The sequence below is a fragment of the Vulpes vulpes genome, chromosome 16, assembly GCF_048418805.1.
Source record: "Vulpes vulpes isolate BD-2025 chromosome 16, VulVul3, whole genome shotgun sequence".
NCBI lineage: Eukaryota > Metazoa > Chordata > Mammalia > Carnivora > Canidae > Vulpes > Vulpes vulpes.
In genome coordinates, this window is record NC_132795.1 from 86646752 (window position 1) to 86673308 (window position 26557).

Here is a 26557-nt window from a genome sequence, read left to right on the forward strand (position 1 = left end):
ATACCGTATCCGTGTGTGGTTGTCCAGAAAACATAACGAGGATGAAGATTCACCAAACAAGCTCTACAAGGCTGGTTACCTACGTACCTGTCATCACTTTCAAAAATCTATAGACTGTTAATGTAGATGAGAGCTAATCGCTGATTGTCAAATGTATAAAACTGCAAAAAAAAAAAAAAAAAGAGAGAGAGAGAGAGAGAGAGAGAGAGAGAGAGAGAGAAAGAAATTCTTCCCTTCAGAAATCCTGGAAGAAGACTGGACTTGAAGTCTTCGGAAGTGAACTGAAATTTCCTAGGACTCCTCCCAGCAGGGCACAATGGAAGGAATATGGGCTATAGCAGGTCGTGCTCAAGTTAAGATTAGTGCTTAGATTCTTTTCAGCTATTTGACTCGAGATAACTTACTTAAATTTGTTGAGCTTCAGAGTACCTTTCCGCAAAATAGGAATAATATATTCCTTACAGGGTTGCTGTAAGGCTTAGAATTCCATGTAAAATACTCCCAGGGTGCCTGGCAAACTCTTAGGAGAGTTGCTTGATTTGTAGCAGCTTTACCCCATCTTCATCAAATCCGGTTTCCTCGGGGTAGCCCGGGGGGCTCAGCGGTTTAGGGCCGCCTTCAGCCCAGGGCCTGATCCTGGAGACCTGGGATCAAGTCCCACGTCAGGCTTCCTGCATGGAGCCTGCTTCTGCCTGTGTGTGTGTGTGTGTGGGTGTGTGTCTCATGAATAAATAGATAAAATCTTAAAAAAAGAAAAGAAAATCTGGTTTCCTCTAGCTCAAAAATGTTTAATAAATGCCCTTTTTATATTTTGGTCTTTTGTTTAATTACAGGTGTTAAAACAAATTTTTTTTCTCCGTAACTGGAAGGCTGTATATCTCCCACTTCCATCATCCACCCATTTTGCCCATCTTGAAAATATACTATTTAAAACTATGCAGTCCTTTTACATTCCTTTCAGGAACTATTTGGGTCATGTTACCATTTGAAAAGTCCAGGCAAACCAGAAAAGCTTAGGTTGTCAAGCTTAGAAGTCTAAATGGTTACAGAACTTCACTTGCTAATTCATAAGATGATACGTTTATCTGTCATTTCTTCATTTGTCATTTGTGTGGAAATCTATCCAACAACTTAAAAAATGTTTAATACTCATCACACCCAATGAATATATAATTTATCTTTCTTTTTTGAAATAATCTTTCAAATAAAAATATTTGTTATATTTTAAATTCTTCTAATTGAAATCAGATATAAATAATAAAAATATTCATTATAGAGCAATACATTTTAAAAGTCCTCTTAAAGGTACATACACATTAGTATTTATTTCTAGGCCTCAAAAAGGTATGAAAAAATGCTTAATAATATACTTTTAAAAACTGTGCCCCTTTATATTGATTTGGAAGAATGATCCTCAGTTATGTGAGAGATTATCAGATGGGCAAAAACCAAAGCCATGGATGATGACAAATAGTTTCACTAAATAAAGGCCAGGCTTAAATATATAAAATAAGAAGCTTGGTATAAATGGGTATCTTGCCTCAAAATACCTCTCAACCCTTTATTAAGTCTTTATTGAGTCTGCACTTCATTTAATAATATATTTAGTTTTAGGTAAAACCACTTTTATCCTACTAAGATGAAAAAATCAAGTGGGAAGAATAATGCTTTGAGTCATAACATTTATTAAGTATCACCATAAAATCAACAATTCTATCAAATATTACCAAATGCTTTCTATTTGCCAAAATTAAATGCATTATATGAATTAATTCCTTTGCTTCTCACCACAGTCCTACAAAGCAGTTATAATTATCCTCATTTTATAGATGAAGAAAATAAGACTCAAAACATTTAAATAAATTGCCCAAAACCCACTGAGCAATAAAGGATAGAATTAAAATTTGAACTCAAGATATCTGACTTTATGCTAAAAACAAGTAAGATTTAAAAAATACTGTATTGCTGAGTGTATTTTTTCTTTCCAAGTAGCAGCAACCGTAACATGCTTTAATAGTTTCCTCAAATGCTAGGGATATCATCTGGTGCATGTGAATGACAGTTTAACAAGTAGAGAATCCGCATATCTTCCAGGTGATAAACTCAACACCTCAGTAAAGGAAATTTTCTATTAGAGAGACTTGAAAGCACCCAGAAGTTCTAGACAGGCACACCATCTTGTTTTTCAAAGTATGGAAGACCATAGATTGTTCCAAAACACTATTACTCAACATGTATTGGAAACCTCTTTGGGAACTGCCTTTAGGACTAGTTTCTAAGTTGCAAAATAAAATCATCACTGTTCTTTTTGTTCCCTCTCTCTTAAATCCGAAGAATGTCACAAGGATTCAGCATCCATGTTACCTATATGACTTCACTCCAAATTAAATTCTGCTCTTGAGAACAAATTTTTACCATCACTACAGATAATTGAAAGAATGTATACCAAGTCCTGGATGGAATTTCCACAATCTTCTCAGGAAAATCAGTGACTATTAAACTGAAATAAAAACCACTATTTGGGATGCATAGGATACCTGATGACATTATAAATACCTTATTTTTTTTTTCCCAGTCCAATCTTGACAGCCTTAGTGTGAAGAAATTTTGAGATCCAATCAGTGAGGAGCTGAAAGACAAAGTGAGAGTGTGAGGAAGGGAACATAGGACAGGTGTTGAGGGAAGTACGTTCAGCCTACGGCACGAGGAATTTAACAAGTGGGTCCGGTGATCACTTTCTGTCCTTGCTTATTTCAAAAGGTGATTCCTGGGCTGGCATCGCTGCACGCTGTGATTTATGCCACAGAAATATTTTCTGTCAACGGAGGTATCTCATCTGGATGCAGTGTCCATTAATAGTCTTTTCGATCAAGGTAAAGACATCAGGTCTAAGCAAATATAGCAGCTCTCTAAAAAGGAGTACTTTCTACACAGCTTTTGATTCCTATATGTATTTGCCCCTTGCCTATTTTTGTAAGCCATGGACTAGCAGCAATGCATCATCTCAGGGAAAGGCAGGGGTGGGAAATAAAAGTAGAGCTGCCAAGGCAAAACACTTAAATTGTGTGATTGCTTCTCCATTCTTAACATAATAACTGTTTACTTGGGGAGATTATACTTCATCACAATGTCTACTTCAGTCAAAGCAGTTTATGCAACAATTTCCTACATTTTCCCATATTTCTTGGGATATATCATTCCGTATTACTGAAATTGCATTCAGAAAAGCACAGTTTTGTGCAAACCATTTCACTAGTCAATTGCTATTATCAACCATTTGAGGTAACAATAATGTTTATCTTTTCCCTATCTTATGCAATATATTCTAGCATTCTGTTTATATTAAAACATTTTAGAATATTTGAGCATAACCATGGATTGTGGGGTTCTGTTGTGGTTGCTGGGTCATTAGTGATAAACGTTCTTTTATTACCTACCCCCCTTAAAGTTTGAAATGTAAAACTAAGTCAGTCATTCGAGAGTATTAAGCAGAAGATACCTCAATAGATTTGACACGGCTTAAAGCTTTTCCTTTAAAAACGCCTGCAGCTCCTGCATGAGTAACAAATGTATTTTTCTTTGTTCTATATAATAGAAATAACATGTAAAATTAAAATGAGCGCCTTCTCAAAAAAAAAAAAAAGCTGAACACATATAAATCTGCTGTATACATTTCACTGTAACTTTAGCCTTTGAGCTTTTAACATTTTCCTTTCCTATTTGACTGAACATAATAAACAGTGAGAAAAATACAAGGCCATTAATTATCCCTAAACAAGGACATTTCCTAATGTTGTTATTTGAGTTGGTTCACCATTTCAAGAGAGAAGTTTGAACTTTGCTATAGAAATGGGCAATTATTTACATTTTTTTTTTTACTCCTGCTGGTTTTTTCCTTCTTGAAGTCTGTTAACGGGGTTTTAGGCCATCCTCAGATGCAGAGCTGAGGTACTTGACAGGAAACAGAGACATGTGCTGTATTTTTTGTTGACTACAGAGAATTTTCTCTTTCTTGATTTGATTGATCTCAAAGGTAGACCTCTCTGTGAAATGAATGTATCAGCATGAATAGGCTACAATTTTATTCCATACTTTTTGTACTGTATTCAAAACACCAGGCTTAAAGGGAAAAAAATGGCCCTTGAAACTTACTATGTCATACAAACAGCTACAAAGTAAAATGTACATCATACACAAAAGGAGTTTAATGTAAGCATAGGAACACACTATGGTTCAGAGTGTACGGTTCAGACTGAGCAAGGACAAAGTCAGATTGACAATCAAGTTGCAGTGTTAAGCTCCCCTAACTTTGCAACAAGTTAGGACATGAATAACCTTAAATGGGTTTGCATTCATCTTTGCAACTTCTAAGAACAATAACTCCCTACAATCTATCACACTGAAAGTGCGAGCTGTGTCTAATGCTCTGATATATTCCTAAAACATTAGGGGCACCATGTTCTCTATGTTATTTTGTATTTATCAGGCAAAACATGTTCCATTAACTATTCTTTTAACAATGAAGCTAAGCTGATGACGTCCTAACTATGGAATTGTTCATAAAAGTGTGTAGGGTAATTTGGCCTGGCAGCTAGTTCACATGAAAAGGATTTTTGAGGAACAACTGGAAGTGTGAAGCTTACTTCAGGAGGCCTAGCATTTCCACATTCAACTTGGCACAGAGGAAACAAAATGACACGATTGTGTCATTTTAAATAATGCTAAATAGGTCCAAGTCAGTTTTTAAAAATGCCCTTATTCTAAAACAAAGATAAATTATAAACATTCTATATTTTGTATCCTAATGTAGGATATTACTATGATCAATCACACTATTGTGACCAATCATCTTTGGACATAGTATGGCCCCCAGTTTTCTGCCCTCTTGCCCATCCCATTCTTCCAACCATTTCTTATGCACTACTCTTACACACTTAATGCACATCCTTTCTATTCACCTTCCATACTTTTATTGACATAAATTTGCATCCACAAACAACATATCATATAGTTTTGATAAACTGAAAGTAAAATGGTACTTTACATATCCTTATGCATTTTACTCTCATTGTTTAATGCTATGTTTTGTTTTGTTTTGAAAAGATTTTATTTATTTATTCATGAGAAACACAGAGAAAGGGAGAGAGAGAGAGAGAGGCAGAGACACAGCCAGAGGGAGAAGCAGGCTCCATGCAGGGAGCCTGACGTGGGACTCGATCCCAGGTCTCCACGATCATGCCCTGGGCCAAAGGCGGCACTAAACCACTGAGCCACCCAGGCTGCCCGAATGCTATGTTTTTGAGATGTGTCTGTATTGGCAAACATCACACGACCTGCGAGTGAACTAACCTGCTCACACAAATAATTGTGTAGGTTTAGGTGTGTGTTTGTGTGTGAATATGTGCCCCAACTGGAAAGATAACCAATTAGAGTCAAAAACTCAACCAGACCAGCTTTTGGTATTGAGAGATGATAACCAAAGGCTGATTAGTTCACCCAGAAACAATCAGTCTATTTAGGTCAAACAACTAGTTGATGGAATTCTTGTCTCAAATGAATAGTTGTTAAGACCTTTATGAAGGGCCTATAGTGTTGTTCTATCTTTGTTGCCTAGTAAAAGGTCCGTTAGAATAATGACATGATATTTAACTGGAAGTCATTAGTCTTCCTGGAATCCACTTGCCAAGCTCTTAGTATTTTTATTAATATTTATAACATTGATATTTCAAGGATAACATTTTAAATCAACAAAAGGACAGAGACCTTGACGCTGTTTTGTGTCCCACTAAGCAATGCAGGTGTCAGTGATTCAAGTTTCTAATTAGCATAATGCCAACGTGTCTTCTGTCCTATCCAGTGCATCTTTGCTTTTAGAAATCCCTCTTTCTGTAAGTTTACATTTGCCAATGCTAAGGGCTTCCTTAAAGTGAAAACGAGAAATCATTTCTTTACATAAGAAGTGGGCACTTTACTTTTAAATATGAGTCCAAGAAAAAGATTCACGGAGCTTTCTTTTCTAAGTGTAGGTGACATTTAAATGACTCATAGTCAGATATTCTACAAATATAATGGGTATAAAGTAGTGAATAACTTTTTAATTAATTTAAACAAATAAGGGATCAATGATCAATTACCACTAATTTCAGATTATTTGGTGACTGGTATCCAAGAGATTGATTTGTTTAGTTGCTTGGTCATAAGTACCTGGAAGCCTTGCTTTCCCTGATAAAAATGCTAAAAACTTTAAGGTATCGAGACTTCAAGGAGTAGTAGAAGCATGCAAAGTCATCTAGGGAGATTTTCAAATTACATATATTTCCTTCATTTACTTTGGAAGATATATTCTTTCCCATATGACAGGGGACAGGTTTATTTTTTAATGTCTTCAATATATAATACACCAAACTCTAAATCTAGATACCATATCCTAAATAAGAAATTCTTACAACTATTTTATTCATAAAGAAACAGAACTGGGAAGGAAAGTAACTTGTCCCAAGTCACAGAGGGAGGCTTTGAGCCAGGAAGGATCTCAGGACCTCGTGACTCCAAAGCATACTGGTTCTCTTTTGTAATGTTCAGTTCTCACATTTGAGGGAATGGTCCCATTTGCAATAAGCCAACTTTTAAAACACATCTGGAAAAAAATTTAAAAAATAAAACACATCTGGAGGACAGCCCCCGTGGCATAGCGGTTTAGCGCCGCCTGCAGCCTAGGGCGTGATCCTGGAGACCCTGGATCGAGTCCCACGTCAGGCCGCATGGTGCCTGCTTCTCCCTCTGCTTGTGTCTCTGCCTCTCTCTCTCTCTCTGTCTCTGTGAATAAATAAATAAATAAATAAATAAATAAATAAATAAATAAATCTTTAAAAATAAAATAAAATAAAACACATCTGGACCTTAGAAATCAGAACTTGAGAGAAGGGAAAAAGTCGACCTTCAAATTACTCTCCAAAATTGACCAGGTATCAAAATTACTTTGTTGAAAAAGGATATAGGGAAAGATAATCTTATTGATGAGATGGTGGGACTCTTCAAGCAGTGGCAACACACATAAATAGCTCATTTTACTGTTTGGTTCCTCACTTTTTGCTCATTTCAACTTAAGTAAAATATTGAATAAAAATATGGTTATTCTTATCTTGCTAGTGACTCAAACCTCTCCAGATAGAGATCTCTCTTTTTCTTGGATGTGGCAGAGGCTATTCCAATTATCAACTGTTGTTATCAAGGAAGAAAGATTCACCCTACGTATGTTACTATGTGTCTATGTTGGCTGTAATCTGTAAACATGACAACACATTATAGGTAACAGACAACACTTCTTTAAAAAAGAGGTCTCTTATGTAGATGGAGGAAAAGCACATAAAACTAGGTAACATTATGTGTGCATTGCAAAGGAAACTTTTTGATTTATGATAGTATGTCACACACTTGGGGATACATTAGGATAAAAGGGGATATCAAAAATCGAATTTCTTTTTCTTTATTACAGGTACAACTACAAGACAATATCACCAGATGGGATCATCAGAACCCATTTACAACTGCTATACTTTTTGAAAATAAGGCAATTGTCTCAGGTATGCATGCATTCATTACAGGCCTACTGTAACTAATAGGAGCTGATGATGGCTTTTCTGAAAAACTATAGAATGTCAAACGGGAGTTGCTTCTACTTTATGAATATATTAGGCTCAAAATTCGAAGGAAAAGATGCATAAAGCAATGCTTATTATCTATCCACTCAGTTACAAATGTTTAAGGTATTCATGAAACCTACTGTTTATCTATTTTTATAAATATACGGTGTTATTCAAAAAGTGACACCAAAGACATGCTGTCTGTGTATCTAGAATGTAAAAGTGGAAAAGTCAATTAAATGCCCATATGGTACTTTTTTGTTTGGGCTATCAAAATGAACTAAACCATTTCTCCAACTTTGAATTTATTGTGGGAGCTTTCGGAAAAGAATAGTACCTGGCCGAATTTTGAGATTTTATTGAGATTTTATTGAGATTACTTTTATTGAGATTAAAAGTAAAACATACTCCATGCTCTAGACTTTGTATTACATTATATTATTTTAAAAATAACAACTGGAATTTAAAGAATGTGATACACTGTGTGTGTGTGTGTGTGTGTGTGTATGTGTTTGATACCAGTGTATTAGAAAACAATTTAGTAATTTTTTGTTTAAAACAAAAATATCAATATGCAACTGATAAATCACTAAGTTCTACCTCTGAAACTAATAATACATTATATGTTAACTAAATTGAATTGAAACAATTAAAAAAAAAGAGAGAGAACAACAAAGGTAGAAGCAGTGGCATGGTCTTTTAATTTCTTCAGATCCCCATATCAAAATGAGTAGAGGAGCTAGATGGTAAAATCAAAAATCCCCAGACAACATACATAACAAAACTAGGTGAAAAGTTGTTCATAAAATGAAGCAGGTAGGGACACACTACCACAGCACAAAGGGCTCCTGGGTCATTGCTAGCAAAGAAAGCAGAAAGAAGCAACATATATTTAGTGAACCATGAAACAAGAGAATCTCAAAGGAGCCACCAGGTCTTCACTGGATGTTTGGTGTTCCAACTTGAGAACAGCAGCTCAAGCTGGAGGAGTTTACCCAATCCAATAACAGGTGGGGCCAGGGCCTGCCATTAAGGTGAGAAGGGAACAGAACAGGCTAACTCTTATGAACCGGGACCCACTGTGAGGAGAATCTGCTGAGCAATACGTAGGCACTATGAACAAAAGAAAGAACAATCTCAGATACAAGAGTGAGGGTTGGAGGCAGAATAGAGCCAAGAAATCTGAGTGAATGAGGAGACGTATTGGTGAATCCTAAATTGAAACAACAAAAGAGGAAATGCATATTTCGAAGCCATCTTGAACCACACCTTCTTCTAAAGTCCAGTAAAATTAATCTCACAAAAAAACTGAGCAACAGGAAAAGGTCAAATTCTATCCAAAGTTATTATAAGATGAAAGAAAAAAAGGATCAAAATAACATTCCTACGAACATTGCTAGCATTCCAGAAAGACATGCCTACAGAATAGATCAAACTGCACCCTACTATTTCAAAACGAGCTAAAAGGCATTTTTAAATGATCAAAGATATCAAAGAATAACATAAATCATAACTAGAAAGACTCGGGATTTAGGAAACAGAACTCAGGAAATAATTAGAAATACAAGAAAATAACCAGAAATGAAGGCTGAAAAACAATACATGAATAAAGAAGCACAGAGATTAATCCTGTAAGAGCAAGGGAAGATAAAAGGAAGAACTTTTTTAAATTAAAAAAAAAAAAAGGAGAAAATGAGAAAGCAACAAAAACTTAGGACAGGCAAAGAAGATAGACCATATGGTAAAATGAATTCCCGAAGAAAAAAAACACAGCTGTATTTCCAGAAAACATTCTTGAAATATATAATTTTAAAACTCCACGCAAAACTAGATATTGAAAGAGCTTATGCCTGAGATTATAAACTCAGAATGAGCAATATTAGTATAGCTTTTAGGAAAATTATTGGACTATAAATTAAAAAAAGATCATATTGTGTGCATATAGGCAAAAAGAGCAAGTGTCTTTTAAATGGAGTAAAATTAGGGCAGCCCAGGTGGCTCAGCGGTTTAGCGCCACCTTCAGCCTAGGGCGTGATCCTGGAGCACCGGGATTGAGTTCCACGTGAGGCTCTCTACATGGAGCCTGCTTCTACCTCTGCCTGTGTCTCTGTCTTTCTCTCTCTCCTCTCTGTGTATTCTCAGGAATAAATAAATAAAATCTAAATAAATAAATAAATAAATAAATGGATTAAAATTAAATTATTAGATTTATTGACAGGAACATGGTTTTCAAGGAAAAACAAAAACATGAGCCAAGTATTTTTTACCCAGCAAAAGACTTTCAAACATAAGGAACAAAGACAAAGGTGCAGAAAGGCAGAAAATACTATTTCCATGAGTTCCTTCTAAAAAATAAAGAACAATCTTCAGACATGAAAATAACCAGAGAAACTCTGGCAGGACTGGTGGTAAGCATTATGCATGGCGTTCTAAGTGAAGGTTAAAGGGAGAAGATGATCTGTAATAGCCTTATGCTCTGAAATTTTAAAAATAGTGTAACTATATAAGATGGCTTATGGCAAGAACATGTGCAAGGAATTTTTTAAAAATAATTCCCCTTATGTATTACTGATGGTAGTAAAGTTACTGTTTCTTTGTGGGTTTTTTTTTTTTTTATACTATTGCAGGCATAGTATAGGATATACTAATTCTATCATCCCTTATGTCCTTGAGAATCAGGCTTTTGAGTGTTGTAGAAAGGGAATACATATATATTATAGAAGAGGTTAAGTAAAAAAAACTACAGGACTGTATCTGAAGCAGAAGTATCTGTATGGAACCATGAGTCACTGACACACATGCATGTACCCACGCACACACATTCTAGCTCTGCCCACCCAAAGGCTTAGCAATAATGACCAAACAACTGAGACCAGTAATATTCTCTAGTGGATGCACATGATGGTCTTGAAATACCGTTTTCCACTAAAGGTACTTAGAGCTTCTTGAAAGAATGGCAGTTCCCAGTCTATGGCAGAAAACAAATGAGATAAAACTGGAGCATGCACCATTCTAGTCAGCAAGGGGGCTACTGAAATCTATTAAAGTTTTGTCAAAAGAACTCTGGAGTCAACTTGAAAAGGCTCCCAAAGCCCAAAGTGGGGAAAATTTGAGCTCAGTCATGTCAATAATAACAACTGGATAAAATCCACACAATATGTTAAATCACAAGTTGCTACAGAATAAATGTTTTTAAAAGAAAAAAATAAAATTACATGTTACACATGGAAAATGAGAATCTATTGCCTCTTCTTAAAAACTGATTTAAAAAATCAAGCAATGATCCTGCTTTTCCTATAGAAATGGAAGCATTTGGTAGCCAAATAGTATCTGAGAGAAAGTATCCATTTTTAAAAATATTCTGTGGGTGCCTGGGTGGCTTGAGTCACCCTCAAGAATGTCCCACTATTGACTTCGTGACCTCGGGGTCATGGGATCAAGCCCTGAGTCATACACCATGCTCAGGGAGTCTGCTTGTCTCTCTCTTCCTCTGCTCCCCCCTACCTACCCCACAAAAAAAAAAACAAAACAAAAAAAAAAAAAAAAACAAAAATAAATAAAATCTTTAAAAAATAAAAGTATTTTGTCTAATAATGAAAAAAAATTATGGGATTAGAATCCCACTACAAGGAAAGGTATTTGTCCTTTCTAATGGCTGAGTAATATTCTATTGCATACTGGGTGTTATATTATATGTTGGCAAATTGAACTGTAATAAAAAAATAAAAAATAAAAATAAAAGAATCCCACATTTCCCAACTACCTAAGTTAATATATAAACTTAGGCATTGAACATGAACAGCTATTCAAATCACAGAAAGAGAAACATCTGGACACTCTGTCCGCTTAAAGACACCAACTAAAATCTGGCCAAAGGGAAGGTACCTGATTCTGATAAATCCTCTATATGTACCTAGCTGCTCAATCTTAGGAAATCCAGAAAATACAGGACCTTGTGGAACTGCCCTAACAGTACGTAATGAGCAATATCCAGGCTTTCCAGCTCTGCATGGCAGAGACGTATGCTCTTCAGCAAGTACATGATAAAGAAAAGAAAGGTATAGAAGGGGAAGTTGTAGATTAACAGAAATTCTTTGAATTATCAAATAAAAAACTGAATAAGGCTATAGCTTTTAGGGACACACACACTTAGGGTATAAAACTAGAAGAAATTCAAGGAAGTTACTGCTATAAAAATCAGAAGAGTGATTACTTCAGGGAGAAGAAGGAAGTAAAGATTAACATAAGAGGATCCCTGGGTAGCTCAGTGGGTTTAGCGCCTGCCTTCAGCCCGGGGCGTGATCCTGAACACCCGGGATCAAGTCCCACATCGGGCTCCCTGCATGGAGCCTGCTTCTCCCTCTGCCTGTGTCTCTGCCTCTCTCTCTCATGAATAAATAAATAAAATCTTTAAAAAAAAAAGATTAGAATAAGGCATATACAGCGAAGGTGGCTGAAAAAATTCTAGTTCTTGACCTGGGTGGTGGTTAAAAGGCTTTTATTTAAAATCACTCATTAAGCTACACATTTGTTTGGTGTGGCTTTCTGGATCTTTTATTTTATAATACAAATTTTAATTAAAATAAAAATAGATTACTGTTTAATCAATATTTTCTAACAGCTTTAAAATAATTCACCTTGCTATGAAAAATAAAATTGTATGAAGTATACAATTACTTAGGATATCTTTGTGAATACTTAGTCATTTAAACAATTAATCTACTACTTTATGATTTTATGGCTATCATACCTCCAAGCAAGGAACAAATTCGACTTAGAAGAGCACTGACAAAACTACGTAACAGCTTCAAGAAATTTTTATCTACTGGAAGCTGATAATATAGGAGGTAGAGCAACGTCTGAAGATTTCATTGTGGTAGGGCTGCCATCTTTTGATCCTCTGTACCAGAAACGAAGCTTCCACTTGCTCAGGCAGAGAGGAGGGCAGAAATGAATCATGCCAAAGAGGCTGATACTGTAGAAATCACTTCCAATCCTTCCGGTCACTTCACTGGGTAAAGTGTCACCATGAGCAGAAAGCCAATCCTCCATAATGATGATTTACAGTTGGAAAGTGGCTTTAGGACAGATTTACTATTGCCCTAGTCACACCACTCTGTTTCTATCACCAAAAGACATTTTTCCTGTAAAAAGCAATGTTAGGAAAGGACATACACATCAGAGTATGTTAATAACAGCCCCCCTTCATTTTCCCCTTCAAGTAAAGTGAGCAGTTAGAAAGGAAAGGGGAAAAATGCGTAACTATGAGAGTGAATAAAATATTGAAGGCATCCAAACCTTGTACAGGAGAGAATAAACATTTCAGCAAATACTCAAGTCACTGGACATATTTATACTTTTGAAATCTCAAAGTATGGCAATACTTACAAGCTTGACACATCTTTAGGGAGTATACATAAATATGCATTTAGTTTTGTTCTCAAGCACAATGATTCTACAAATAAACAAAAGCTCCCATATATCGGTCACTTATTATGTGACAGGCCATGTGCTAAGTGTTATATATAAACATTATCACTTAATTATCAAAAAAAAAAAAAAAAGACTAGAACACTAGAGCTTGAGTTGACTAACTTTATCAAAGTTATACAGCTTATTTTCTTTACCCGTGTACTGTACTCATACTAAGAGATGTTAAGATGTTACATTTCAGCTGTGGCCCAAAGACAATCCTCCAAAAAGGATTAGATCAAATGAAAACTTTTTATAGGAGGTGTTCAACATCTAGTTCTTAACAACCCTTCATATGTAGGTGTGTGAATGATCCTCCTTGGACCACATAAGGCCTATAGGGGAGGACCCACATGGTTCTTCTTAAGGCCTATGCAAGACTACCTGGGGAGGGAAACTAGGGAGGCCAGAGTTATGCCTGGATTCCGATCCAAAGAGCAGAGGAAGGAGTCAGCTAACAAGCCAGAATAGAGATGTATTTGAGCTTTCAGGAGGAACCTAGGGAAAAATCCTCAGAAATAGGGGAATTTTCCAAAGAAGCCAAGAAATGCTCAAGAGAGAGACAGAGATGGAAGTAGGCTGCTAGCATCAGATCCCTGCAAGTTCAGGAATCAACAACATCAGTGTAGCAGGCTATTTCCTGACCTTCTGTCTCCTCTCTTCCCAGGCACCAATCCCAAGTGGTCAGAAAGGACTTTGTCCTGCAAGCTGGTGGGAAGAGCATACAAGCTTCCAACGGGGGAAGAGAGAAAACACCAACTCCCTTGCCCCGACAGTAGACTTCCCACCTGATACAGGGGAGGAGACGAGTCTGGAATTTAAAAAAAGTGTGGGCTCTGAATATTACCTGTTTTTGATGGTATTCATCAAGCTTATTACTGAACTGAGCCTGTGTTTTGTAATTTAACTTGACTATAAGACGTTTTATTATTTAAGAGTAAGGAGAAATGTTATGAGGCCTGCCAGGAACAGAGAAAGAAGAAGCCCCTGAGATGAATTTAAATGGAGAGAGGAAATTAATACAAAGTTGTTTTACGATTACTTCCCCTGAGTTTTGCTTGTTCAACACAGGACTTACCTTGACGTGTGTGCTTCTGGCCGGGTATGAACTCCATGACTTGCCAGTGGAATGATTATTTTTGTCATCATATTATTGCCCCTATATGCCTCATATATAACCTCTCTTCTTATTCAGAGAAATTGCAGCTGACACTGTTATCATTCACATGCCAAAATGGTGTTTAAAGGAGGCTGACTTACAGTTCTTGTTTTCAGGGAGATGTTTTTCCTGTGAAAGGCATAAGCCTTCTCTGAGCTACCTACAACGTGTCATCCTCTCACAACTCAGCTGCGACTAGCTTTTCTATTATTTGCATCACTTCCGTGGAATTTGCTGGACTTTATTATAATTTTGATCACATATGCATGTTTTGTCTTTATCATGTGTAAGTGTTGTCTTGCCCAATTTAGGTTGTGTTTTCTTTGGGGACACACGCTTAAACATATTCTTTTTCAAATTAATCCATAGCATCTGACAGAACTTTACTCCTAAGTGCTCAAGAAATATGTAATGTCTGGAAACATTAGTTATAAGTTGGCAAACCATGTTTCATTTCGTGACCTCAAACACTTGTTTCCACTTCTATATAGCTTGATGCAGAACAAATCATTGTTTAGCTTTATGCTAAAGAAAGCTTTCAAATAAAGACCCACTTAGCTGTGTGCTTTGATTTAAAGCCTGTCATCAGGATATCAATAATCTTTCATGTGAAGCTTCTGGAATGTGGAAGAGAAGATGGCAGAAAAGGGCAGGAGAACAAAACTGAATCCCACGCTAGAAAATTACTGGCAAATAGTTTTTCCTTCAAAGGAGGGAAGATGATCATATGTGTATATTGCATGTAGATTTACAGACAGAAAAAAATCCTATTTGCACATTTATTTCACACACTTCTTTTTAATTTTATTCACTGTGCTTTGAGCTTCCTAGGCTAGTTTCTAACAGTTGTGCCCCTGACAATGTTATGAGTGGTGGTTGTAGGCATTAGGCTTGCCTTATTACAAAGATTTTGCCCCTGTTATCTCTGACATAACTGACTGAGAAACAAAACCCTACAAATACCATTTATTCATTCTCTTCCATTCAATTGTTTATTCCATAAACGTACTTGAGCATATCTTAGGTTCCACGAACGTGCCTTTAAAGTTCCAGAACCGCATTCTCCACATAATGATAGCCATGATGAACACCACACTCACCAGATCACTGTCTCCATTTCCCTAAGAGACTGAGCATCAGGTGATTTGTTTGATTTGCACCACCACCTCCCTCCACACGACTCCTGCTAACATACGGGTTTTCATTTTCTATTTGGCTCATCTTCTGCCCTAAATTCAACAACTATTTCAATTTAAAGAAACAGCATAGCAAAACTATCTGCAAATCCAACTGCACTCCTTGGTGACTTGTTATCTTGATAAAAACATTTGAATCTTGTGCACTGACACAAGTCTGACATCGATGCTGGGAATGTAAGAATCTGGGGAACCATAACTATAGATGAGAAAGTAGAGTCAGGGTAGTGGGAATAATCATGCTTCATTTATGGCCACCTTAGGTAATGACTATCCAAGAAGTTGAAATTTGCAATTATTTTATTTTGCCTTTACCTCATCACAGCTCAAGGTAAAAGAAAAAAAAATACTGAAGAGACAAAAATGACCTCTATACAGTTATTTATAGTAAACAGTATGTATTAAATAACTACAATGTGAATAAATGAGTTCTTCAGGTAGATACGAGGAAACAATACAATGCTCCTTGAATTTAATTGGGAGAGATTAAAATATGAAGCCTCAAGTTCTGGAGAATAAATAGGAACAAGAAGAAAAGAAAAACTTAAATGTGTGGGAGCTCAAAAAGGTACTGTAAAAGCAAGCCTTGTTCTAGGAAGGAGAGAATTTGGGGCTGGTTCTTGAAAGGAGTGATGAATGCAGACCAAAGAAGGGGTGGTCAAGAGGCCACGGAGGCAGGATAACACCAAGTGTGGGACAACAGCAACAGCCTATTCATCAGCTTGGCTGTAGCAGAGTCAGGGTTAAGAACTGATGATGGCAAAAGGAATCAGAAAGTTACATGCAACTAGCAAAGTCCTGGATTGACACAAAGCATAATAGCCCCTTGAATGGGAAACACAACCCACTGGTGGTAGAGTACACATCCCAGAAAAAAGATTTATTCTTGAATAAGGTTTTACCTATAAAAATAGCTATACAGATGCCTATTTTCTAGTTGGGGTAGCAATTAATTTGCAAGTACACCCCAATCTGTTTTTCTACAATTTCGCAATAGTGGATGTGAAGCCAAGAGGCAAAGATAAAGATGCCTCAGCTTTTTAGAAGTAGTGAGAGAGCTGGATTCCTTATAAAAAGAAATAATTTTTATCTCACCCCATATTAACAGCTCATCTTTTTGAAGTAGCCACATCGACTTTGCATAAAAAGACAGCATAAATAATTGGTACAACAATTACAAATACAAATTATCTTACCCCTAGTTTTATTTTTTTATTTTATTTTATTTATTTTATTTTATTTTATTATTTTATTTTTACCCCTAGTATAATTTTAGAGATGAAGTTTCTCTTGCCCTCATACCCACAGTCCAAAAACATCTCACAGCTTGTGGGCACAGTTTCTTATATCACAGGTATTTATTCTCACTGTGAAGAAAATCAGAAAATAACTACTGATTTAATCATACAGCAACATTAGATTAGCATCTACACATTCTCAGCTGAGTTTACAGTTCAGATATTTTCAGCCAGTTACTGACTTCTTAGAGGTTAGTACTTATGACTTATTACTGCCATTATAAAATAGGAAAAAACAAGCCAAAAAATAATTAATTTCTATGTAGTTGAGCTATATAACCCCTTTCCCCCAGTGATGTTTACCATCTTGATGTTTTCCTAAAAGTTAATGATGGATATCCCATTAGGCTTATTTAATAAAACTGCTTTAGCATTATAAAACTTATTATTAGAAGCAAAAAAAAATGTACTAATAGAACAATGTTCAGCTATGAGTAAGCTTTTGCTTATGCTGTAAAAATATAAGATATAAACTGGGCCAGATTGAACTAGGTGGTAGGAAGGGTCCAACCAAGTTGGATACAAAACACTATGGTGACAGATAAATTCTTTCAGAATTTCACTACATTGTTAAAAAAAAAAAAACCCACTCATTAGAATCTTGGCTATATCTTACTATTTTGTTCCAATATGGAACAGACATGATTTTAAAACAAACTCTAAAGACAAAATTACTTTTCTACAAATGATTGTTTCTTCAGCAGTATTAAAGAAGTAGATCTTCCGACATATGGAATGATCTGGACCAATTAACTTTCTCTTTGTATTATCATAGATAGTGTTTGCTTGTTTCTTTTTCTATATGAACTTTTGAAAATCCTTGCCAAAATTAAAAAAAAAACTGTCCAAATTTCTATTGGGCTGGCAATAAACTTAAAAATTAACTACGATTGACATATTAATGGTGTTCAATCTTTTCGCCCAACAGCATGGACTGTCTTTCCAGTTGTTCCATCTTCTGTTTTAGGTTGGGTTCCCCAAGAAACAGACCCTGAAAAATTTACTGTGCCTGGAACAACATCTGTGATGAAAGACAAAGGCAGGATTAGGCTGTGGGAGCATCTGAACTATGACAGGGCTAAGGACAGGTACTTTCGCCAAACACTCAGGAAGCTTTGGAGCTGGAAGAGCTTTTAGACCTCCCAGATTGAAACAGGCCTCTGAGGCCTGCATGGACCAGCTGGGACATACAAGCTTCCCCTAAAGAGGGCTATAACTTGGTGAGTCAACTCCCTTGGCTAAAGAGAATGTTCAGCTGTGATTGGTCAGCAGCCAGCACTCCTGGTAGTGGGGAGAATTAGTGCCTAATTCATCTCAGAGGCATCTGGTAGGTGAAACATACCAACTACTACTGATCATGCTCAAACTACCAAGATCCACTTGCTTTATATAGTAAGTGTACCCCTATTGTAGGAGTGCTGACAACACTGACTCCATCTTTGGCCCTCCACCTTGTGCTCCCCTCTGGCACACAGGTGGCATCACTTTAGATGACTAGTAAAGAGCCTCTGGCGCGCATATGGCGCCACTTTGGATAACAACTCTGTGAGCTCACCACCATGCCCCTGGCTCCGTAAAAGCTGAGGATTAAGGTCCGGATGGAGTAGAGGATAGTGGTAAACCACCTGGATCTGTCGACCTGATTCCTCCCATCAGTAACTTACCCTGAATAAAACTCTGTAAACAGAGTGCCTTGTTTTTCGGTATTAGAGCACCTTCTGAGCCTGAAGGATACATTACTAACCCTCCTCTACCTTCTAACGCCCATCTAGGGGCATCTCCTCCAGAATTTTGATAGGAAAACTTAACAAGAGAAAGGTGAGTAGAACCATCAGTAGCCCTTCCTGTTAGTTACTCTTGGGGTACAACTGATACTCATTTTCCCCCTCCTCTTCTAAGATTCTCAATTTCCCTCAACCTCAGCTAGCACCTACAGGTGACTTGTGATGGAATGATCCAGACCACCAACCCCGAGGAGGGATCTGAGCCCCTGGTCTTCATGATTTCTTCAGCCTATAGCTGCTTTTTTTCTCATTCACCATAAATATTGAGCAGGGGAATATCAATAGACATCCAATGATCACCGAGATGACAAATATTCTTCCCTCTCCCTGTTGTGTAGTAGAAGCCCCTACCTCCTCCTAATTATAGGAACTTTTTTTCCCTTTCTTTTCCTTGCCTGCTGGAAGGAAGCATAAGGAATCCTGGCATACAGAATCTGGAAGTAACCACATGGCAGTCAAAAACTTAGGTTTAACAGGATTATTGTTTGTTCCCTAATAGAAATGCTTCCCCCTTTTAGAACCAAGACCTCAGACCTGCAAAGCTTAGAGTTGTAGGAACAGGAAGCACAGATTCCTCCAGCGGGTTCCTGGGAATGATAGTAAGCAGATTGTGCTTCCTGTGTCTCCTATCCACCGGGGATGCAGGACCATATAAAAGTTATTGATTTATGCATTGCATCTTGGAGAACAGCACTTCATCCTCATGGGAGTATCATCTCCAGGCTGCTGACACAGCTCATTTAGGCTGCTGACTCCTAGGTGGTGTATTGTATGGCCAGTCCCCATTCTTGAATATCCTCTGCTATTAAGTGCCCCCCCACCCCGGCCTCGCCAAAACGCCCCCCCCCCCGCCCCGGCCTAGCCAAAACGTGATCCTGGATGAAGCATTTCCAATGTGCAATGAATTGCTACTGAGACCATCTAGCCTTATGATTTACTACATCTGAGAGAACTAGGCTCATGATGAGCAATTCTGGCTGCATGGCTACCAAATCTCCCAGAGACAGGCACTCCATCTTTATCAGGGACCAGTAATATGCCAGGAGCTATGAGTGATATACAGGTATCTGTTACAGATGGTATGACTTTACTTCAAAACCACAGGTATCTATGTCATGATCATCCTCTTGGTATTTTCCAAAGTTCTACATAGCAACTTCTCTCACCACAGATACCCCTAATATGGGTCATGTGGCCCAGAGGGCAGGGATAATTGCATTAGAGAATGGACCTTTTAAAGTCCTTTCCTGCTGTAAGCCACACATAGCTGGTAGCCTTCCATGACATTTGGTAGATGGGTGTCCTACCAAAGTGTGGAATGAGCTGCTTCTGTAGCCCAAAGTAGTTTACCAGCAGTTGTTCCTTGTTAGTGATGGGATCTGAAAAATGTAAAAATTTGTACTTTACTTTGGAGAATATGTCCTAGCATGCCTCAGATCACTCAACTGCTATAAACTTCACTTCTGTGATGGGTCCCTGAAGCTTAACAGATCATTTCTAGTTTATTCAGTGTGGACTACTGCTTGTTCCAAGTTCCTATCTAGTAGCCAAGAAGCACTATCTGAGAGGGTCCTTGCCAGGATGTGAAATTCTTTATCATAGGAAAGAATTCCCAAGTCGATATACTCTCCCTTGTCCAACTTCTGATTCTAGCTTCCTTAATCACAGTCTAAAACCCACTCTACTGTTTCTTACTAGTATATCTTGGCTAGGTTTGTTTTGTTTTGTTTTTGTTTTTGTTTGCTCTTTCAATGTACAATTAATCTTATCCCTTGGGAAGCCCAAAACTTTCCCAAATTACTGATGTGTTTTCACCCTAATTGTCAGTCTGATAGCCAGGAGAGGCTATAAAAGTAAATCCTTGTAGAGAGAGAGAATATATCTTGCCTTTAAGACAGAGTTCTCTGCATTTTATTTAACTAAGTGTGGAGTTTTAATAATTAACAGTAAGAAGTGGGATGCTTCTACAGAGCTAGAGGATTTAGGAAAATATGGAGTTTCAATATTGCTGAAGGCATTGACTCAGTTATCCCATTCCAAGGCTCAGAGTCCCTCTCCTTCCCAATTAGGTTCAGAGCAGAGCAAACTTGGCAGGTTGAGAACTCAACCTTCTAAGGAGTTATACTATCTTTTTAATTAAGGCCTAGGCATTACCTTCAGCTTTTTCTATCCTCTGGCTATGAGAAATTAGCATTATTTGTGTGCTATGAAGGAGCCCTTCTGACTTTTACACTTAACATTAGGTGGTGACCAATCACTTTGCATATTTCATTATCTTTCTCCAAAACATTATCTTTCTCCAAAAATATCTTTCACTATCTTTCCTTGGACTCATCAAAAGCCATAGGATTCCATGTTCCATATAATTACTACTTTCCCTGAACCTCTCAAGCCCCTAAAATTATTGCGGCTGTTAGTGAAGTCCTTTTCCAATTCCCTATGTCAGTCCACCACGGTGAAACTTTTAACAACTGCATCCCTAGAATGTGCCAAAGCCCACCTGCTCTCTACCTACCACCAATGATTTTGCCCTCATTACGAACCATTCATCAATATTCTGGTCCTAACAACCCAATTTAAGGTCTGTTTCCTCAGTCCACTCTCGGAACCAACTGTCTTAAGATCAGGTGCCCTAAGAAACAGACTCACAGATGCAGATTTGCATGTATGATGTTTGCTAAGTACACACACACACACACACACACAAACACACAACCACCTGTGAGAGAAAGCAAGCCACAGAACTGGGCAGAAATAAAAAGCCGAACTGAGATGAACTTGCAGTAGACACCTCCGCTGATTCTACCAGGAGCACAGAGGCTAAAAAGGCTTTTCAGAGCTATCCTAAATTAAGGCAAGAGGCTGAGCCAGTGTCCTGCCATACCAACCAAGCATTTCATGTCATCTTCCCAAAATGTAATTGGCTTTTTGAACAGCAATAGTGAATGTTGCATGACAATGAAGTCACAGCTAAAAACTGTCAACTAACTTAAAAACAGAAAATAGAGACCTTTATAGATATTCAAGGCTAAGAAAATTAGTCCCATGTGCCCTTAAAAAAATTGTTTTGAGGAAGTGTTCCAATATAGAGAGGAGAAAATATGAGATTCTAAACCTAGAGAGCATCAAAAGAAATTCATAGAGGACAGATGAGCCACCATCAGCGGCAACCTGTGAGTTTTATCCATGGTTCCTCCAGGGCCTCAGGTAACAAAGTCCTCTTACTCTTGGCCTCCTAAGGAACCAATGTAAAATTTTAATAGAATATTTTCTGTCTGTAAATGCTTAATATTCTTAATACACATTTTGTTTGGGGGTGCCTGTCTGGCTCAGTCCAAAGAGCATACAATCTCGATCTCAGGGTTGTGAGCCCATGCTGGGTATAAAGATTACTTAAAAATAAATAAGCAAACAAAAACAAAAAGAAAAAAACCTTTGATTATTTAAATGTAAATTTAAAAGCAAATAATATAACAGAAAAATGGTGAAAAAACATGTCAGGTTCATAAATCATTATATCCAAATATTTACTAAATATAAAGTATTAAAACTCACCAATTATTAAAGAAATATAAATTTAAAAAATGAGATGGATGCCATTTGATCTATTATTTTTAAAGATTAAAAGACCATTTTGTTCAGGTGATAAAATATAGGCCTTTTCATGCATTACTGCTAAATGTGCAAATTGTTTTAATAATCCTGGAGAATGATTATTAACATTAACAAGGTGTTAAACCCTTGAGTCCGCAAGCTGCCCCAGGGATATTCATAGTATTTGTTTATAATACTATAAAACAAGAAATAGCCTAATGAACCAAAAAGAGGCTTGAATACATAAATTATTCTATGGAATTATACAGTGAAATACTGTATTGCTGATAACAAAGGTGTAGAAAAATAAGTAATATTAAGGAAATATTTTTGTATCTATTTTTAAGAGAGAAAAAAGTAAATTATTAAGTAATAACTAGTTTGTGGATTGATAATGTAAAATTGTATATTTTATGAGGCTTCTATATGCAAGACTGAGAAGTTTTAATATGCATTGTGTGTATAGAAAAAGATGACTGGCAAAGGAAGTTAAGAATGAATGTATGGGGAAGAAAAGTTGAGCACTCAGCATAAACTGATTTAAGTCCTTGTGACCGGAAGTATGCAAACAAGTAGCTGGGATTTTGATTGTGAGCGTTTGCTGTTTTGGTTTGGGGGAGTGACAAAGATCAAAAACTGATATTCTGGGCAGTCCCGGTGGCCCAGCAGTTTAGCACCACCTTCGGCCCAGGGCGTGATCTTGGAGACCTGGGGTTGAGTCCCATGTCAGGCTCCCCGCATGGAGCTTGCTTCTCCCTCTGCCTGTGTCTCTACCTCTCTCTCTGTGTCTCTCATTAATAAATAAATAAATAATATCTTTTTTTAAAAAGTGATATTCTTGGCTTAAAAAGGTTAAAGTGACACAGTATGGCACAGAATTGAGGAGAAGGCCATTCTTCTTGTCTAAACACAGATCTCAGCCTAGCTGTGGTGCCCTGTGAATTGATGACTTCCATTTGTTTATAAACTCGTTCAATTTATAAGTATTTATTGAACAACTACTCTGTGATAGTCCCTATTTTTGCTGCTGGGAATATAAAAATGTATAAGACACATTTTCTGCTCTAGTGGAACATTATATACACAATTACCAAGTAAAAAATTAATATGTAATATAATATGGCATAATTACATAAAAGATTTTATATAGTTGTGATATATATTATACAGAATCACATTACATAATTATGTTCCATATTAAATATGATATGTGACATGCATTAAATTATAACGTATCATATATGACAAATGTTAAGAAAAATAAATCAAAGAAGAAATGGTATGGTAATTAAGGGACTGATTTCACTGGGGTAGTCTAATACAGAGATATTTCAACTGAGATTTGAAGGAAGAGACAGAGTGAGCTCTGCATATTTATGGAGAGCACACCAGCTTAAGGAGAGAATGCAGGTGAGGGCCGTGTGGTTACAGAAACCTTGACAATCAGAGGAACTCTATGGAGCCCCGTGCTAAGGGCACAAAGTACCAGAAGAAAGAAATGAAGTCAGAGGGTGGCTCCAGACAGGGTTATGATGGAGGGAACGTCCCATTCTTAATGAAGCAAGTGATACAACCTCACTTAGGTTTAAAAAAAAAAAAAGAAAGAAAGAAAAAAAATCATTCTTTTTAAGGTGAACAGGAAGCAGAGAAATTGGCTACAGTCCAGAGATGATGCTATATTACATGCGAGTAGTCAGGATTTACTCACAGATAGAATTTGTATTATGAAAGAAAGAAAAAAGTCAATTATGGCAACTTGGGTTTTGGTCTAGACCATGAGAAGAACAAAACACCAAGAGAAAAATCCATGGTCTAGCCACAGACATTTTCATGTAGGGCATCATCAATAGCAGCAACTCTAAAACTCCCTAAAATGAACTTCTGAGGTCCAGATATCAAGTCAGAACCTAAGTAAGAGAGGAAAACATGGCAGATATTTCATGGTGATGTTTGCTGAAAGACTAGCTTATGAACGATTATGAAAGATTGGATTAAGAAAACTCTGTGGGGCTTATAGAAAACTGGGTAGTTTATGGAAGAGGGTGCAAAGGTCCTGCAGTCAGGTACATGGATGGATGGACAGATCAAAAAAAGAAAGATTGTATAGAGAGAGGCAGAGAGAAATTCGTGTGTGTGTGTGTGTGTGTGTGTGTGTGTGTGTGTAAAAAGCAAAAGAGAGAGAATGGGTATGTCCCAAAATGTCAACAGCAAATTACTTTTATTCACACTTTTCCTCAATGAATGAGTATTAATATTGTTAAGATAAAATGAAGGATTATTTTAAAAAACAGAGGTGGAGAAAAGAGTGGCTCTGCTACAGCTCATGTTTCCTAGGAGAATCAAATCACTATTTTACATTGCTATTTGACTTAATAATCCCTCTCTCTTTTATGTGGACATCAAGGCCTAGTAGCAAAATGAATGCAACCATCACTCAATGAAGCTATGAAATTAGAAAATCATCCCTACGTTATTTTATTTATAACATAAAATCCTCTGACTCTCAATATACTATCAGTTGTAAAACATATTGTTTCCACTGCTTCTTGGATCAATAGTTCTCTTCCCCCAACTGCCTAGGTTCTCTGGCCTGTATAAAGAGGCCAGCCAGCCGACCCAAGGAAAGCAGGGCCAATACTCATAGTTCTTATGGTAAAAGTGAATGGGCATGAGAGGGGCCCACTGTGGAATGTCTTAGCAATTATCCAAAGTCTAGGTGAACAAAAACAAAAAGAAAACCTAATCCAAGAATATATTTCCTGCTCTGTTTAGTACCTTTTACTGTGTTATGGAACAGATGGGTAGGGTGCTCTGAGAGTTAAGGAAGATAGACCTGCTTTCAGTAAAGAGGGCAGTCCAGCTCTCAAAAACAAAAGCCTCGATGGAATCTACGTTCCATGACTTCTTTCCCCTAACAGAATCATTAGGCTGCCTGTATGGGGCAACATATGGGAGTCAAGGATCCCTCTGAATTCCATAACTGGGGTATGGAAGCCTTGCCCCCTACCCCCTGTAGAAGATTACATCATGCTCAGAAGCATAAGGATGTCTTTGTTGCTGTCTTCCCTACAGTACTTTTTGATCCCACTAGAAGAGCTGGAAAATGTTATTCCTATTCATATAAATTTATACTTCTGAAGCCCTACAATGTTATTTGTTTCAGTGATTTTCTTTCACCAGCAATGAAATCCATGGGTTGATTATAGGCTATGTCTGTAAAAAATTGAAAGGATTTCTTTTTATCCATTTTGCATTTGTATGCCTTTTCAGTTCCATAGGGAGTCCCCCTGGGTTCTATTCTGGGAGCAGGGTGAGAAACATTTTTAGCTTTTCATTTGTAAGAAGAAAATCTCCACAGGTTGGAGGGTTCACTGGATACTTAAATTGATATCCTCATCGTGGTTATATTAAGCTATGCAAATCTTTCCATAATGCAACATGAAAATGCATTTTAAAAGCACATGCCAATATATGTAGAGTCTTAGATTTTACTCATCTTAAGAAGCACATAATATTCTTAACATTAGTCACATTTAGATGAAATTTGAACACTTTTTGCATTGAGTGTATAGTTGATAATGTGTTGTATTATTCCATTGTCTTTTTTTTTTTACCTGCTTTATCTTTCTCTGCCAAGCCAATGATCTGCAAAGCCAAAAGTAATATGGATTTCACTTAAGTCACTATGGAAACTCAACAATTGCTGAGAAAGATAACCTTGCTAACAGCTTGGGTGTTTTATGGGTGAAACAAAGATATTATACCTACAGAGAAAGTTGGTAAATTAATTTATAAACTCAACATTTATTTCACACAAATGCAATGACTCTCATCTTTGCTCCCTGAAGGAGATTATGCCTTATCTTAGTGTCCTCAACGCTTAGCAGAATGTATTGTTGCTCCACCCCAAATCATATAGATTGGATGAATGGATGGATGGATGGATGGATGGATAATAAAGTAATGAGTCATCTAGGGATTGGCTGATGAATGAGTGAGGACAAGAGCTTGTGAATCCAGCATAGTATACAGTTTTCAGAGTAGCACATCAATCTTTTATTTCTTCTTTATCTAGGTCAGAAGGTAAAAAGCACATAAAGAGAGAGCCTATCCTCCATTCTCAGGAACAAAACAAGGATGTCCATGCTCACTATTACTATTTAAAGTAGTGCTGGAAGTCTTAGCCTCGGAAATCAGATAACAAAAAGAAATAAAGGGCACCCAAATTGGCAAGGAAGAAGTAAAACTTTCACTATTTGCAGATGACATGATACTCTATGTAGAAAACCCAAAAGACCCCACCAAAAAATTGCTAGAACTAGGGGCACCTGGGTGGCTCAGTGGTTGAGTATCTGCCTTTGGCTCAGGGTGTGATCCCAGGATCCTGGGATCAAGTCCTACATCGGGTTCC

At 37.1% G+C, this 26557-nt stretch overlaps 1 long non-coding RNA gene across 2 annotated transcripts in view; it reads right to left on the minus strand.

Moving 5' to 3' along the window:
- Positions 1–26557, minus strand: part of LOC140595833 (uncharacterized) — a 201977-nt gene that overhangs the window by 20084 nt on the left and 155336 nt on the right. For both annotated transcript variants that reach the window (XR_011997722.1, XR_011997721.1), the window contains exon 3: positions 2557–2629. This is a non-coding gene — a long non-coding RNA (uncharacterized lncRNA). The remainder of the gene's footprint in view (positions 1–2556; positions 2630–26557) is intronic.